The sequence below is a fragment of the Hemitrygon akajei genome, chromosome 20, assembly GCF_048418815.1.
Source record: "Hemitrygon akajei chromosome 20, sHemAka1.3, whole genome shotgun sequence".
Classification (NCBI taxonomy): Eukaryota; Metazoa; Chordata; class Chondrichthyes; order Myliobatiformes; family Dasyatidae; genus Hemitrygon; species Hemitrygon akajei.
Genome location: NC_133143.1, coordinates 49410080 through 49427216, shown reverse-complemented (window position 1 = coordinate 49427216; position 17137 = coordinate 49410080).

Here is a 17137-nt window from a genome sequence, read left to right as displayed (position 1 = left end):
ACACACATATACACACACATAATGAAATAATTAATATATAATGAAATAAGTGACACAAATACAGAGCAAAGTAAGAAAGAAAATAGTGAGGTATCGCCTATAAATTCATGGACCTTCTGAGTGTGGAGTGGAATGTTGAGCATGTCTCTTCAGGCACTTGTATCTCATTCTTGATTGTAGCAATGAAAACAATGACTTGTCCTGGGTGATGGGAGTCCTTAATAAATGGTGGATGCTCCTTTTTGAGGGATTGACTTTTGAAGATATCCTTGATGTTGAGGAGTTTAGTAGCCATGATGGAGCTGGCTGAGTTTCCTCTATCCCAATAACCCTTTGCTGTGATGGAAGTTGGACTCGTCTTTGAGAATTTATTGATGGATATGTAAATGAAGTGTCTAGCTTATGTGCAATCTTGTAAAAGGCATGGGTAATGTAGGGAGTCTTACTCCAAAGGGTGGAAATGTCAAATATAATAGTGCGTAGTTTTAAAGTGAAAGGGAGAAAGTTTAAGAGTTACACAGAGAATAGTAGATTCCTGGACTGTGTTGCCACGGAAAACGGTGGGAGCAGGTGGGACAGCAAAGTTTAACCAGCATTGAGACAGATACACAACAGGCAGAAAATGTGTATAGATCATGTGTAGGCAGATTGCATTAGTGTGGACTGATATCTTGATCAGCACAGACATCATCGACTGAAGACCCTTTCCAAATTTCTCTTCAAAGTTGAAATTAAACCCACTCTCACCACTTTTCCAGGCAGCTTGTTTCACACTCTCACCACCCTCCGACTAAAGAAACTCTCCCTCATGTTCTCTTTAAATATTTCACCATTCACCCTTAACCCATGACGTCCAATTCTAATCTCACGAAATAATCGCGAAATAGACCTGCTTGCAATTACCCTCTCCATATCTCTCATAATTCTGTATATCTCTCGATAATCTAGAGAATATTTAAGGAGTTTATAGACTTAAGGAGGGACTGCTCTACTGCACTTCACAGATGTAAGGCATGGTAATTTGAGTTCCTGTCACCTTCCAGTCAGATTGAACCAGGGTAGCCATTCTCCTCTGACCTCTGTCGTTAACAAAGCATTTTTGCCCGTGAGATTGCTGCTCACTGCATGTTTTTTGTTTGTCGCACCATTATCTGTAAACTGTAGAGACCGCTGTGCGTAACTATCCTAGGAGATTAAGTTTCTGAGATACTCAAACCACCCTGTCTGGCACCAACAATTATTCCATTGTTAAAGTCACTTACATTACGTTTATTCCACATTTTAATATTTAGTACGAACAACAACTGAACAACTGAACTGGCGTCATTCAATGTTTGTAGTGAGATGCTGAAGATGTTCTATAGGTCAGTTGTGGAGAGCGCCCTCTTCTTTGTGGTGGCATGTTGGGGAGGCAGTATTAAGAAGAGGGACGCCTCACGTCTTAATAAGCTGGTAAGGAAGGCGGGCTCTGTCGTGGGCACAGAACTGGAGAGTATGACATCGGTAGCAGAGCGAAGGGCGCTGAGTAGGCTACGGTCAATGATGGAAAACCCTGAACATCCTCTGCATAGCACCATCCAGAGACAGAGAAGCAGCTTCAGCGGCAGGTTGCTATCGATGCAATGCTCCTCAGACAGGATGAAGAGATCATTACTCCCCAATGCCATTCGGCTTTACAATTCAACCGCCAGGGGTAAAATATGTTAAAGTGCCGGGGTTAGGACTGAGCTTAAGTTACCACTCAATGTATTTTAGTAAACTATTTAAGAACTTTTTAAAAGCTATTTATTAATGCTTTTTGAGAGGGTGATTTTAGATGCATATCATATTTATACTGAGTTAAGTATTGTATGTAATTAGTTTTGCTACAATAAGTGTATGGGACATTGGAAAAAATGTTGAATTTCCCCATGGGGATGAATAAAGTATCTATCTATCTATCTATCTTGACCATGTCTGCATGTTTCTATGCATTGAGTTGTTGTGACAGGATTGCAGGATTAGACATTTGCATTAATGAGCAGGTGTATAGGCGTACCTGCCAGTGGCCACTGTGTGTAATTTGTCTATTCTGACAACAAAATCTGATACCAATACTGACAAATCAAAGGCTTCTTATTTGATTCGATCTTAGCACTTTTTAAAAGATGCTTCGGTAATCTGAAATTAAAAACTTTGGAAAATGGTGGATGCAGATTTGGTAATATCATTTACAACATGATATTGGGGGGGAATATGGTTTAAAAATAACATAGTTTGTAGGGGCAGAGCAGAAGAGTAAGACTGACAGAATAATTCTACTATTTGACAAGCAAGGGCAGGAAGAGTTTGAATAACTTCTTCCTGCATTGCATTACTCTCTGATTCTAACACAACCCTACTCTTACTTTACAGGAAGTATTTCTGAACAGTGCATATGAGCAGAGTTTATATTTTGGCATCTCCTTTAACAGAGGGAAGCAGCCGGAACGTGGGAAAGTCCATTCTGACAACAGAGTCTTACGCCGACACTGACAAATCGAAGTTCCTTATTCAATCAGATCTGAGCATTTTGCTCATATATTCTCCTGTCCACACTGGAATACTGTTGCTTTTGGTACAAGTTCCACTCAAGGGTTGAAGTGTAACAGAGGCAGAATGTGCAATTTCAGTAAGTCCTTCTCCCTCTTCTGAGCCTGGCAGAGTCAAGTACGCCACTGATTCTTTTTCTACCTCTACTCAATCAATAAGGTTGCCTTCTCATGGTCCCTTCAGTCTTCCTTCAAACGCACAGGAGTAGGCACCTTTGCTCAATTCTGCTATTAGCTTCAATCTTAATGGAACATAAACCACACGCCTGGTTTCAGGGCGTTCAAGCTGGAGTGATAAATCACAGTTGAATAAACCCCTGCTTTCTATCTTTACACATTCCTAAACACGATGAAAACACTGTCAGTCACAGGTTTGTGAGGCCTTGGAGACCATTGGAAATAGCATCATTAAACAGAAGAGATGCCAGAGAACTCGAGTAACATATAAAATGATGTAGGAACTCAGCAAGTCAGGCAGCATCTATGGAATGGTACAAACAGTCGACATTCCAGGCCGAGACCATTCATCAAGGACCTGATGAAGGGTCTCATCCTGAAACATCAACGGTTTATTCCCTTTCACAGAAGCTTCCTGATTACTGAGTTCTGCTGGAAATAGCATCAAAACTGGAAAATCATTCTTGTTGTATTTAGTTCTATGTTAGCATAGGAAAAAACAGTTCATTAACCTTTCAGTGATACTTGTTTGCTAGGGTACATAGACACTTGAAGAAAGGGCAGATGATTATCACACTCTGAATGTTTGGCAAGTTGAGCTCTGACCGAACTGGGGCCAAGATAAAGTAGTATCATTCCTAGTTCAAGTCTGAAATTACAATTGAGACCTAGCTCCACATTCTCTGTTGCGCTCTGTGTGTGGAACTGAGGGAATACTGCACTACTGGAAGAGGTAAAATATAGTTGTAGACTTTCATCAGATAGGTGCAGAAGATTTCATGGTCTCTATTTGTAAAAGAGCTTTGGAGTTCTTTGAGTGTCCTGGGTAATAGAGGTATTGGCACAGCATGGAGGGCCAGCACCTTCTTCCCATGTGACCATGGCTAAGACAGAGGACATGCTTTGAATGTGAGTAGGGGAAATTAGTTTAGGGAAGATGTCAAAGGTTCAGAGGTAGTTTTATTTATATAGAGTGGAAAGTTCTCGGAATGCAATGCTGAAGGTTATGGTTGTGTCTCAGACATCAGAGACCTTTAAGAGACAGTTAGATAGGCATGTGGATAAAATAAAGGAAGGTTATGGACTATGTGGGAGGGAGGGGTTAGACTTATATATGTCAGCACAATGCCATGTCAAAAGGCCTGCACTCTGCTATGTTCCCCCGCTATCCAGAAGTAAAGCGTTCCTATGAAACCTTTCATAAACCGAAATGGTGCAAAGCAAAGAAGCAATTACCATTAATTTATATGAGAAAAATTTTTGAGTATTCCCAGATCCAAAAACTAATCTACCAAATCATGCCAAATAGCACATAAAACCTAAAATAACACTAACATATAGTAAGAGCAGGAATGATATGATAAATACACAGCCTATATAAAGTAGAAATAATGTATGTACAGTATAGTTTCACTTACCAGAATCAGGAAGATTTAGCCAAAAAACAATTTGTAGAATAAAAAACACATGAGCACGTACACGTATGTGTATGCACCTGCCCGTGCAAGGCTTTCACGGGGTAAAGACAAGTTTAAAGCAGGCGCCTTTTTGTGTAAAAGTAAAAATCCTCTTCGGATTTCTTTCGGTTAGCGAAAACAGGTACTAATGTAGGTCTTTCATAAAAGCGAAGTGGCGTAAAGCGAACTTTCGTAAAGCAGGGGACACCTGTATTTATTCCTCATCCCACATCACATTGGATTGCTATTTGTGACAATTTGGCGCATTCAAGATCAATATTAGAATCAAACTTGTTAATAATAAAGAGAAATTTAAGTAGATGCACAAAGGACCATAATGTTTCACAAATAATTTAATATTCATTATAGCTGCAGTGCCTATCTTCTAAAGTCAAATTTACTTCACATGCACGTGTGACTCAAGTTGAGGAGTATAATTACACAGACGAGTAAAGGGGTTGAGGCAATCATAACTCATTATTATATACTGGAGGAAAGTCTGTTAAAATTAGAGGTTTATAATGAGAAGGCTTCTAATCACACGTTCCCTTTCTAATTACATACTGCCATAAGATAACAAACTTAAAGGACAGGATACAATTAGGGTACAATCTGCTTCTGTTCTTTCAAAAGTCCTAACAACCATCCCAAATAAGAGACAAAAATCTGCACTCTTCTGAAATTTCCTACAGAGCACTTCCTCCTAAAGTAAACTTCCTTTAATTCTTTCTACTGAGTATAAGTGCATAGGTTTTTGATTAGTAAGGATGTCAAATGTTAAGAGAAGAAGGCAAGAGAATAGGGATAATAAATTAGGCAAGATGGAATGGCAGAGCAGACTCAATGTGCCAAATGGCCTAATTCTGCTCCTATGATTTATGGCTTCATGGATCAAGCAATTTCAAGAGTCTTTGGTTTCCATCAATGTTGTAGCACGAGCTGGTCAAATTGCTATACAGTCTGATATGATCTTGGTGCAAGAGTGTCAAATTTTCACTGGTGTCCAAGTGAGCATCATGTCCCATGGTTCATCACCATGACCACTGAATAAGTTTAGAGCAAGAAATGGAGCAAAATATAGAATGAAATAGAAAAAATAAAAGCAAAATAAAGATGGCAAAGCAAAAATTGGCAAAGACTTTCTCATGTACTGTTGTGAATGTGAAAGATAATTGCAGTACAGTAGTAATGATAGGCCAACCACTATACGCTTCAGAAACTGGGGTGAGGCACATCAAGCATATAAATGGGGTCACCACTTATTCTGGTAAGCTCAACCGAAAACAGTCCCAGTCCACTGACTATTTCTTGAAGCAAACCTATCAATTCAGGAGACAGTCAAGTGAATCTTTGTACACTTCCTCTATGACAAATACACCTGTCATTAGGTAAAGAGATCAAAGCTATAACATAATATTCTCAGTGCACCCTTACCAAGGCCCTATATAAGTGCAGTGGATCATCTTTACTCCTGTATTCAAATCTTCTCATCATCAAAGTAGACACATCTGTCCACCGAAGTTCGTGCTGAACCTGTTGTGTATTTATTACTTCAGTAGTATTTGAGTAAACATCCTTGTTCATTGAAATAATTCATTATGGGTTTTATGTAAAAATAAGTGAATTGCATACATCATGGTGCTAGCATGTCATATATGCCCACCTCACTTAAAGTAAAAGTGAAACTAAGATATATTATTCCCAGCTCCATGTTTTTGCTTCCAATTTGTTTAATGTTTTGGAGTTGCAAAACATAACTATGGTGAAAGTCTTAGATGAACCCAAGACAACTACCTGCCAGTTGATTCATAGTGAGAGATTTAAGTTTTAAAAAAGGGCAGTGTGATGGCAGAGTAAAAAAAAAAGTAGCACAGTGTTCACCTCATCAGAAAAGGAGACAGAGATGATTGAGTTTTTAAAAAGCGGAAAAAAGATGCAAACACAGGTTCACAATCATTGCATACTGGGTGATAATAATCATAAATAAAAAAGCAGAAATAGTTGGCTACATTGGAAAGATAGACACATTCAATTGCACCAAAGATAACTGGGATATGTATACGCAACAAACTCAGCAGTATTTTGAAGCAGATGAAATAGCCAATGAGAAGTAAGTGTCAATTTACTGACTGCATTGGACTTAAAGGCATGCAAGTTTGTATAGAGGTTTGATTGCTCCAACCAAATCAGCTGAAATGAACTTTGATGATATCATGAAGGTAATGCAGGGACATTTAAAACCAAAATGATTGTTGATTGCAGAATACTTTAGGTTTAATAAGTGGAATCAAAAGGAAGGTGAGTCGATTTCAGTATACATGGCTCAGTTGAGGAAATTACCTGAGCGTTGACAAAGAGATCATTTAGTTTGTGCAATCTTACAAGAAAGCATTCAAAAATAGCTCCTAAATGAAGGACAACTTACATTTAAAAGAGCAGTTGAAATGGCTGTACCAATGGAAACAACAAAGATGCAATAGAGTTGCAGTCAGGAATGAAAGTGAGCATGAACAAAATTGCAACATCTAATCAGTAATGAGCCTGGCTGAAGAAATTGTTGTACCATTGTGGCAGTGTTCACAAACACCAGCCAAATGCAGATTTAAAGGGAAAACTGGTAGAAAATGCAACAAAGTGGGACACATTCAAAGAGCGTGTCAGGTAGACAAATTAAATGGATTGCACAGGGATGAAAAAAGGACAAGTCAAGTTGCATTTTCAAAAAGAGCACTAATCTGCATGCTGTTAATGAAAGATCTGATAATGTTGAGAGTGACACGGTACTGAGTAGCCTTGGGATTTACAGTGTGAAAACTAACAACAGACAAGCAAATCATAAACACCACAAATTATGCAGATACAGGAAATCCAAAACAAAACACGCAAAATGCTGGAGGAACTCAGCAAGTTAGGCAGCGTCCATGGAAATTAACCAACAGTTGACGTTTCAAGCTCAGACACTTTTTCAGGTTATAATAGACAAACTAATACAATAGTCAAGCAATATGGCTTACACCAGAAGTGAAAGGTAAATAAATTGAAATAGAATTGGATTCTGTCTTGACTGATTCACTCATTCCACAAAATGAGTGTCCATGATATTTCAAAGATACTAAACTGAGTGCCTGCAGGTATCCGGTTAAAAGCTTATACTGCAGGAAAGATCATTCCCATGGGACTGTCCTGTCACTCATAACAGTGAATTACAAAAAAAAACACAAGCCACATTGGACTTCTATGTGGTAAAAACATAAGGGACAGCATTTTGGGAGCTGAGACAACTGCAACTTGATTGGAGATCCCCTGATCTGAAAGCAAATGAAGAAAGGTACTGGAGGATGCCACAGCAGTGTGCATGGATGGCACTGGAAAACTCAAACATATCAAGGGTAAAATAGTGTCAAATGAAAATGCCACACCCAAATTTTACAAAGCCTGTCCAGTTCCTTATACCATCCATGATAAAGTAGCCAGTGAGCTAGATCACAAGAAGGCTGACAGAGTTTGTTCCAAAGTTGAGTAGAGCACATGGGCAATGCCAGTGGTCCCAGTAGCTAAGAAGAATGGGTTTGTCAGGATCTGTGGTGATTTTAAAGCCACTATCAACCCACTACTGCAAGTGGATCAATACCCTCAGCCCAGGATAACAGATATCTTTGCAAACATTTCTGGCGGAAAATATTTCAGCAAAGTGGATTCAGCTGAGGCCTACTTACAGTTGGTGATGGAAGAAGAGTCCAAAGTTGTTCTAACCATAAACACTCACAAAGAACTTTATCGCTATAACAGCTTATTTTTGGACATGCACTTTGCCTGCGGTTCAGGAGCTGCAATGCTGCCCAGGCACTCAGTGTTACCTGAATGACATAGTTGTTACCAGTAAGGATGGCAATAAATATCTTCAAAATCTCAAAACTGTGATAAAAAAGATTGGAAGATTATGATTTCAGAGCGTGATGCAACAAGTGAAAGTCAAAAATGAAACTAAGGTACATTTTTCCCAGCTCCGTGTTTTTACTTTCAATTATTTTAACGTTTTAGAGTTACAAAACATAACAACCCATGTCACCTTTCAACGATATGTATAGATCTGATACCTAGGCAACTTTGTAAATAAATGTTTCCTTATTTGAAACTATTAAAAAAGTCTGCTTGTCTGTTTTCAGCAGCAAAGTGGATGACCTTAAAACTGACCACTTTCTTTTCCTTATCTTGTCTTCATTATTTCACTTAACTTGCCTATCACTTCGAAAACTCTCTTCTTCCTCCTCACAATCCTGCCTAATTCTTTGTCAACAACAAATTTGAAAATACATTTCCTCCCTTTGGCCAAATAACTGATCAGGACTGTGAAATGCTGGGGCCCAAATCCTAACCACAGATCAGTCAGCCATCCAGAGAAAAAAAGATTATTCCCTCTCTTCACTTTCTGTTTGTTAACCAATTTTTCAATCCAAGAATTTCATCTAAGAATGACTTTCTGGAGTAATACAAATGCCTCAAACAGCTGTCATCATTTTTAACTCCTAAATACATTTTCAAAAGTATAGCTGTGAAATAAACAGCTCTAATCTAATTTTGAGACCCTCAAGGGAAAGAGTGGTTAGCAGAGATTAAAAAGAGACAGAAAGGAAATATAATTAAAACTATTTGAAGAATACCCAGAAGAAGAGCACATTGTCGCCTGGTTCTGTTGGGGAATGGCAGAAGTAGTCCTTGAAAATGTAATGAATAGATTGCAAGGTAAAAGTGCAAATTGTACAAGCATTTTTGAATCGAGAAGTGTAACATTGTAAGCCCCATCCATCCCAATCAGGAACAGCGGAACATTCAACAAACATATCAACGCATTGTTTTCATAGCAAAACAGGAAATGTTCGAAAGATAATGAACATGGTTCATTAATTTGCTTTACCAGTATCCTGATAATGACGTGGTGCAATAACAATGCAGCTATTAATTAATCCCAGCGATAAATCTCTGTCATTTACTCAGAGTCAAAGGACAATACAGCATAGAATACAGAGCTTTAAACCCAATAATACAATGCTGATCAGAGTTCTTGCCCAGCTAGTCTGAATTTCCTGAGTTTGGCCATATGCCATAAGCCCTATCCCTCTATATACATATCCAGGTGTTTCTTAAATGATGCTATTGTACCTGACTCTATCACTTCTTCCAATAACTCAAGCCATATACCCACCACTCTCTGTGTGAAAAAGCTTCCCCTCAGGTCCCTTTCAAATCTTTTCCCTCTCATCCTAAATCTATGCCCTTAGTTTTGGGATAAGACTATTACCATTCACATTATCCATCCATGTCTCTTAGGATTTTAAGAATTTCTATATAAGGTTGTCCCTTATTCTGCTATGTTTCAAGGACTTAAAGACTGGCCAACCTCTCCATATTAACCCAAGCCTCTAATCCTAGCAACAACCTTGTGAATATTTTCTGCACTCATTCCAGTTTACAAAGTACTCCAAGGGCAACTTCACCAACTATTTATACAATTGTAACATTATGTCCCAACTCCTGTAGTCAATGCCCCGACTGGAGGCCAGCATGTTAATTACCTTTCTCACCACCACATCTACTGTACCTGCGGCATTACTTGTAATGAATTGTGTGCTTGTATGCTATGTCCTTTTGGTCCTATTGCACTCCCCAGAGCCCTACTATTCATAGAATAAGTCCTACCCTGGTTTCACTGTCAAAAACAAATCACCTCACACTTATTTGTGTTGGAATCCATTTGCCACTACTCTGACTATTTCCCTAACTCATCAAGATCCCTCTGTAACCTATGATAACTTTCTTTACTATCAACAATAATGGTAAAGGCCTACAAGATTATGGGGAAAAAAGCAGGGGAATGGGGTTGAGAGGGATAATGATGGAATGGTGGAGAAGATTCAATGGACCAAATAGCCTAACTCTGCTCGTATGTCTTACGGTCTTAACAACTCCTAATTTCATGCCATCCGTAAACTTACTTCTCAAACCTCGTCCACAGCAGATTTAGAAATTGCATGATAGTATTTGGAAATTGGAGATCCCAAATCATCTGGCTCATCTCAGTTAATTTGCCCACAGGATGACAGGTTGAGGTATTCCAAGAGGTAACATAGAATCAACCATTTTGGAGGGCCTGGCCAGACTAGGTAAGGATGAAAGGTTTGCCCTCCCCCCATCCCCACCTGAAGTGATTAGTAAGCCAGATGGATTTTTAGTACAATTGGATTGTAATAAATAACTGACTATTAAATGGTCATTAATATGAATCATGGCTTTTTGGTCCAAGTGTATTTAATTATTTGAATTTAAATCCTACAGCTGCTGTGGTGGGATTGAAATTCATTCCCCTCAGTTAATAATTATGTTTTTCTCAAGTACCCCACACTCATTGCTTGTCACCTCTCAAATTACTCGGACACTCATGTGGAGGGCAGATTTAACCCTTCAGAAGAAGTCAACTACTGTAAAATTAGCTTGTTTTTTTACATACCTAAAAGTTTTAACAAAATAAAATAATGAATCTTTTCCTGATACATACCTTAAAAATGTCATCCGTTAAAAGCAATTGGGCATTGTTGATCGGTAGCTGCCAATCTGTTACACATGGAGGCATCTCCAGCCCTCTACACCATGCTGGGACTCCAAAGACAAGGCAGCTAATAATTTGGCAGAGAAGAACAGACAGACAAGCTGTACACTGTAATAGCAGAGCATCTGCAACCAAAGCAATTTACATTCTGTCTGGGTTTCAATTAGGCACATTGCCATTAGGCATTTTAAATTCATACATTTCTTTTCTATTTTGAACCCAAATTATTACCCGCTAATGTCCTTCGTAATTACACTCTCCATCCATTATTGGGTTCAATTTTTCAGATCAATAATTTCTGAGATTTCACCTCTAAAGCAGTTCATTTTTGTGTCATTTTTATATCCAGAGGGTTCACTTGGGTAAATCCATTTTCAAATATAATACAACTGCTTAAATTTGGTGTCACTGTTAGAAAGAAGACAGATAATTATAGATATGGGGGTTGGGGTGCAGACTGTTTTACAGTACTGGAGAGTACCAGGAGGCCTAATCTCTCTCTCTTTCTCTCTCCCTCTCTCCATCGAAACACAAACATGTACATTTTGGTCAGCTGCCTGTCTGCCACAAACTTCTTGGCCCCTTCAAATGTAGGAGTAACTTAGTTATTTCGATTTTGTAATAAATGTCAAGAAAGATAGATAACTTCAGATAAATGTATAAACTGGTATTGGTAGTGGAAAAGGATGATTTGCCAAAAATGGGCAAGGACATTTACTTCCAATTATAAACTGAAAAGAAATAGATTGAGGTCATGGATCTTTGTGTACAGATCACATTAACAATTAAACAATATTAATGATGTGCAACAGAGCCCTCTAAAAGCAGTCAAAATTAACCACCTTCACATACCTCTGGTTAAACATTTGTGGATTCTAACATTAATCCAAGTACAAAGATTAAATTTGTTTGTCCCACATTCTAAATGAAGCACTATACTTGAAAAGACAGTGAGAAGGAACTCTGCTGCTACATTACTAATGTTTATTTTGAGTGCATTTCCTTTCTAAATCATATACATTATACTTGCATTGTCACCAATTCAATGAAAAACAAAGGATAATTAGATATATTAATGCCACAAAGTAACACAACGGCAATACTACCTCTTTTTGAATGGACTCATTGATAAATTTTTGAACTTGGAGGATAGCTCATTTCATAACATATCTTTGACTAAAATAAATTACAAAAACTCTGCAACACTGACCTCTTAATGAATGAATGATTTAGCTGCAGATCCTACTATCTAATGCAGAGATTATGCTCTAATTAAAGGATACTGAGAGTACACTGGACAATTTTTTATGGTCATATTGATTCTGTTGTGCTGTGATAAAACTATTCTGGATGACAGCAATGATTAGAGCAGGTGCAACAATCTCTTCAGAAAATCAAAGCAAAAACTGACTCAGTCACAGCAAAAATCCATTGTGATTTTAACAGTTCAGAACCTCAATTAGGTGGAGAAATACCTAAAGTAATGGGACCTTGAAAACAGATAGATATTTATTGAAAACTAGAAGGACTTTAACCCTGATGTATGGCATTGTGTCCATTACACATCAATCGTGTCACAATTTGGGCCAGGTTGTTGACGGGAATGTACGAGAGAAGTTTGTTTTGGAATTCACTGTTTAGCGTACAAATTAGTTTTTCAGATACAGTCGGCCTTCCTTATCCGCGGGGGATTGGTTCCAAGACCCCCCGCAGATACCAAAAAATGCGGATGCTCTAGTCCCTTATTTAACCTGTCTCAGTAAGGCGGTCTTTAGGACCCAAAGGAACCCTGGACTTTATTTAATATGTTTTCATGTGGTGGACATTAGGACCCAGCGGTGCAGCTCTGAATCCGCAGTGTTTCTGTTCATGAAAATAATCACAATCACGATTGAAAATAAGGTGGAAGTAATAAAGCAATCAGAAAGAGGTGAAACACCATCGGTTATTGGAAAAGCATTAGGCTACAGTCGGTCAACGATCGGAACCATTTTAATGGAGCATGTGAAAGGCCCTGCCCCAATGAAAGCTACAATTATTACTAAGCAATTCAGTGGTTTAATTATTGAAATACATATGTTTCTCAAGTGTTTTATATGCATAGAAAGGTAAAGTATGTACAACATACTAAGAAAAATGTTTGACTAACTGACGCTAAATAATACCGGATGTACCTGTTCCGACTTAAAATCGACTTAAAGACAGGCTCAGGAATGGAACTCATCCATAACCCGGGGACTGCCTGTACTTTTGAGTCACCGAGATTACTTATAATACCTAATACAATGTAAATGCTATGTAAATAGTTGTTAAACTCTATAGTTTACGGAATAATGTCAAGAAAAAATAGTCTGTACATACTCAAACAACAAGTGCTGGAAAGAGAACTTCCGGGTTTTCCCGATTCGTGGTTGGTTGAATCCGCGGATAAGGAGGGTCGACTGTACTGTGTTTTCAGTACCGTTATTATGGTCACTTCAATCATACGAACATAAGAAATAGGAGCAGGAGTGGGCCATCCGGCCCGTTGCGCCTGCTCTACCATTCAATAAGATCATAGCTGATCTGGCCACAGAGTCATCTCCTCCTACCTGCCTTTTCCTCATAACCCTTAATTCCCCTACTATCCAAACTTGTCAAATATATTTACTGAGATAGCCTCTACTGCTTCATTGGGCAGAGAATTCCACAGTTTCACCACCCTCTGGGAAAAGCAGTTCCTCCCCATCTCCATCCCATATCTACTCCCCCGAATCATGAGGCTATGTCCCCTATAACTAGTCTCACCTATCAGTGGAAACAACTTTCCTGCTTGTATCTTATCTATTACTTTCATAATCTTATATGCTTCTATAAGATCTCCTCTCATACTTCTGAATTCCAGTGTGTACAGTCCTAGGCGACTTAATTTCTCCTCATAGTCTAACCCCCCTCATCTCTGGAATCAACCTCGTGAACCTCCTCTGCACTGCCTCCAAAGCCAGTTTATCCTTCCTCAAGGAAGGAGACCAGAACTGCACACAGTACTCCAGGTGCAGCCTCACCAGCACCCTGTACGGTTGCAGCATATCCTCCCTGCTCTTAAATTCAATCCTTCTAGCATTGAAGGCCAACATTCCATTTGCCTTCTTGATAGCCGGCTGCACCTGCAAACCAACCTTTTGTGACTCATGCCTCAGTAGCATAAAAATCGTTCCCAACAAATGCAGCATGCAACTCTAAATTTTCATTCTAGTCTGGCGCTGGGGGACTGCTGCACTGTCAGAGATGCACTCTTCATCTTACGTTCTTGATATATGTTACTTATTTATTTGTTATTACTTTATTTGTTTTTTTTTCTTTTTTCGTATTTGCACAGTTTCGTTGTCTTTGGAACACTGGCTGCTTGTCCATCTTGTGTGAGCTTTTTTTTATTGATTCTATTGTGCATCTTTGTGAATGCCAACAAGAAAATGAATCTCAGAGACATATGTGTATTTTGATAATAAATATACTTTGAACTTTTAACCAAAGAAATACTCAATGGGGTGCAAAGCTCTTTTGCATATCCTCAGGTGTTGAAAGACATAGACGAAATGCAAGTATGCCTGTCTAACGTTCTCTCCTTTATGAATCTAAGTGTCAGTGATCAATGTATCCATACTTCCAGCTTTAATACATAGGAGTCACAGGGCTCAAGTTGTGGAATTCTAAAAAACTAGAAAGATTCCCAGTTCTTCTAAATTTACCACTGAGACTGGCTGAGACAGCACTCTCTGGAAATATGTTTATTCGATATGCCCATGTTTATAAACTCAGTGGCCACTCCACCAGGTACACCTGTATGCCACATTTCCTGAGGATAAGATCTATTACATAGCGGGGGTAGAGAGTCCGAAAGAAGTGAGCAGGGGTAGTTGAGAAATTTTGTGTGCTACAGTTCCTGAGGAGATGTTGAATTGTGTCTGATGAGATACATGGCAAGAGCCAATAAAAAGTGGGCCAGCATTAGAGTGGAGAGTTTTGACATTGTCTCATAGAGGCTTTGGTGAAGAGAGGCAAATGCTATAGGCAGATTTTTTTGTTTATCTTTTCTTTCTTTCTTATTGCACATTTAGAGCAGTAGGGTTGACAAGCCGGATAGTGGAATGCTCCTCCTGAGGGATGTGGGAAGGCATGGAGAGTTCCAGTATCCCTGATGACTACACCTGAAAGAAGTGCATCCAGTTGCAACTTCTTTCAGTGTGTGTTAAGGAATTGGAGCTCAAATTGGATGAACTCCAAATCATTCAGGAGGGTGAGGGTTAATTGACAGGACATACAGGAAGGTGCAGGACACAGGAAATTAGATGACTGTCAGGAGGGGAAAATGAAACAGGAAGCTAGTGCAGAGTTTCCCTCAATAATGGATATACCACTTCGGATACTATTGGAAGCAATGACCTAGTACAGCAAAGCCACAGTGAACAGGTCTCTGGCACTGAGTCTGGCTCTGCAGCTCAAAAAGAAAGTGGGGAGAAGAGGCGAGCTGTGGAGATAGGGAAGTCATTGATTAGGAGAACAGACTGTGGTCTGTGGTCGAGAATGAGATTCCCAGATAGTATGCTGCTTCCCACCTGTCGGGGCCAGTGACATTTTGGATCGATTCCACAGCATTTTTAATTTGGATGGTGATCAGCCAGAGGTCGTGGTCCACGTCGGTACTAATGACATGGGTAGGAAGGGGAATGGGGTCCTGCAAAGTGAGTTCATGGAGTTGGGTCTAAGTTAAAGGACAGGGTTCTGATCTCAGGATTGCTAATGATGCCACATGATTGTGAGGCCAGCAATAGGAAGGTCATACAGTGACTAGGCAGGTGGAACAGGATGGAGAGCTTCACATTTTTGGATCATTGGACTTTCTTCCAGTAAAGGTGAAACCTGTACAGAAGGGATGATTTGCAACCTGAACTGGAAAGGGACTAACATCCTTTCAGGAAGGTTTGCTTGTGCTGCACAGAGATATTGAACCTAGAGTTGCAGGGGGAATGGGGACCAAAGCAGATAGTGAAGTGGGTGTGGGGTAAGGTGTTGTTAAACCTATACACAAAGGCAGAAATCGAAAGGTTGAGCATGATGGGGCTAATATTCTGAGTTGTGTATATTTAAATGCAAGTATTGTAGGACAGGCAGATGAGCTTAGGGCATGGATCAGCGCATGCAATTACAACATTGTAGCATTTGCGAGATTTGGTAGCAGAGGGGCGCGACTGGCAGCTGAACGTTCCAAGATTCTGTTATTTTAGTTGTGATGCTGTGAGAGGGATTAAAGGGGGAGGGGTGGAACTACTAGTGAGGGAAAATGTCACGGCAGTGCTCCAACAGAACACACTGGATAGCTCGTCGATTTAGGCTACATGGGTGGAACTGAGGAATAGGAAAGGTATGACCACTTTAATGGGATTATATTATAGACAACCCAAAAGTCAGTGGGATTTAGAGGAGCAAATTTGTAGAGATATTGCAGACTGCTACAAGAAACATAAGGTTGTGATAGTAGGTGATTTTAACTTTTTACGTGTTGACTGTGAACCTGAGAGTTGCGTAGAGATCCCGTACAGTTAAAGGGCTAGATAGGATAGAGTTTGTCAAGTGTGTTCAGTGAAGTTTCCTTACTCAGTACATAGAAGTTCCAACCAGAGAGTGCGATACTACAAACTGTAGATTGCCTATTAGCGATTGAGACAGGACAGGTGACATAAGTTTGTGAAGGGGAACACTCTGCATCTAGTGATGATGATGCCATTAGCTTCAAGATAATTATGGAGAAGGATAGGTCTCGTCCCCAGGCTAAGATCCTAAATTGGAGAAAGGCCAGTTTTGACAGTATCAGAAAGGATCTGGCAAGTGTCCCCTAGCAAAGGGTACCTTCTGGCCAAGATGCATATGGTAAGTGGGAGGACTTCAAAAGCAAAATTTTGAGAGTACAGAGTTTGTATGTTCCTGTCAGAATAAAAGGCAAAGATAACAGGTTTACAGAACCTTAGTTTTTGAGAGATATTGAGACCCTGGTTAAGAAAAAAAATACATGCATAGAAGGTAAAGCAGGAAGAAGCAAATGAGATACCTGAGGGGTATAAGAAATGCAAGAGAACACATAAGAAGGAAATCAGAAGGGCTAAAAGACATGAGGTTGCTCTAGCTGACAAGGTGAAGGAGAATCCCAATGACTTCTACAGATAAATTAAGTGTAAAATGATGGTAAGGGACAAAATAGGTCCTCTGAAAGATCAGAGTGGTTAACTGTGCATGCAGCCGAAAGAGATGGGGAAGATCTTAAATGGATTTTTTTTTGGATTTGAATTTACTTA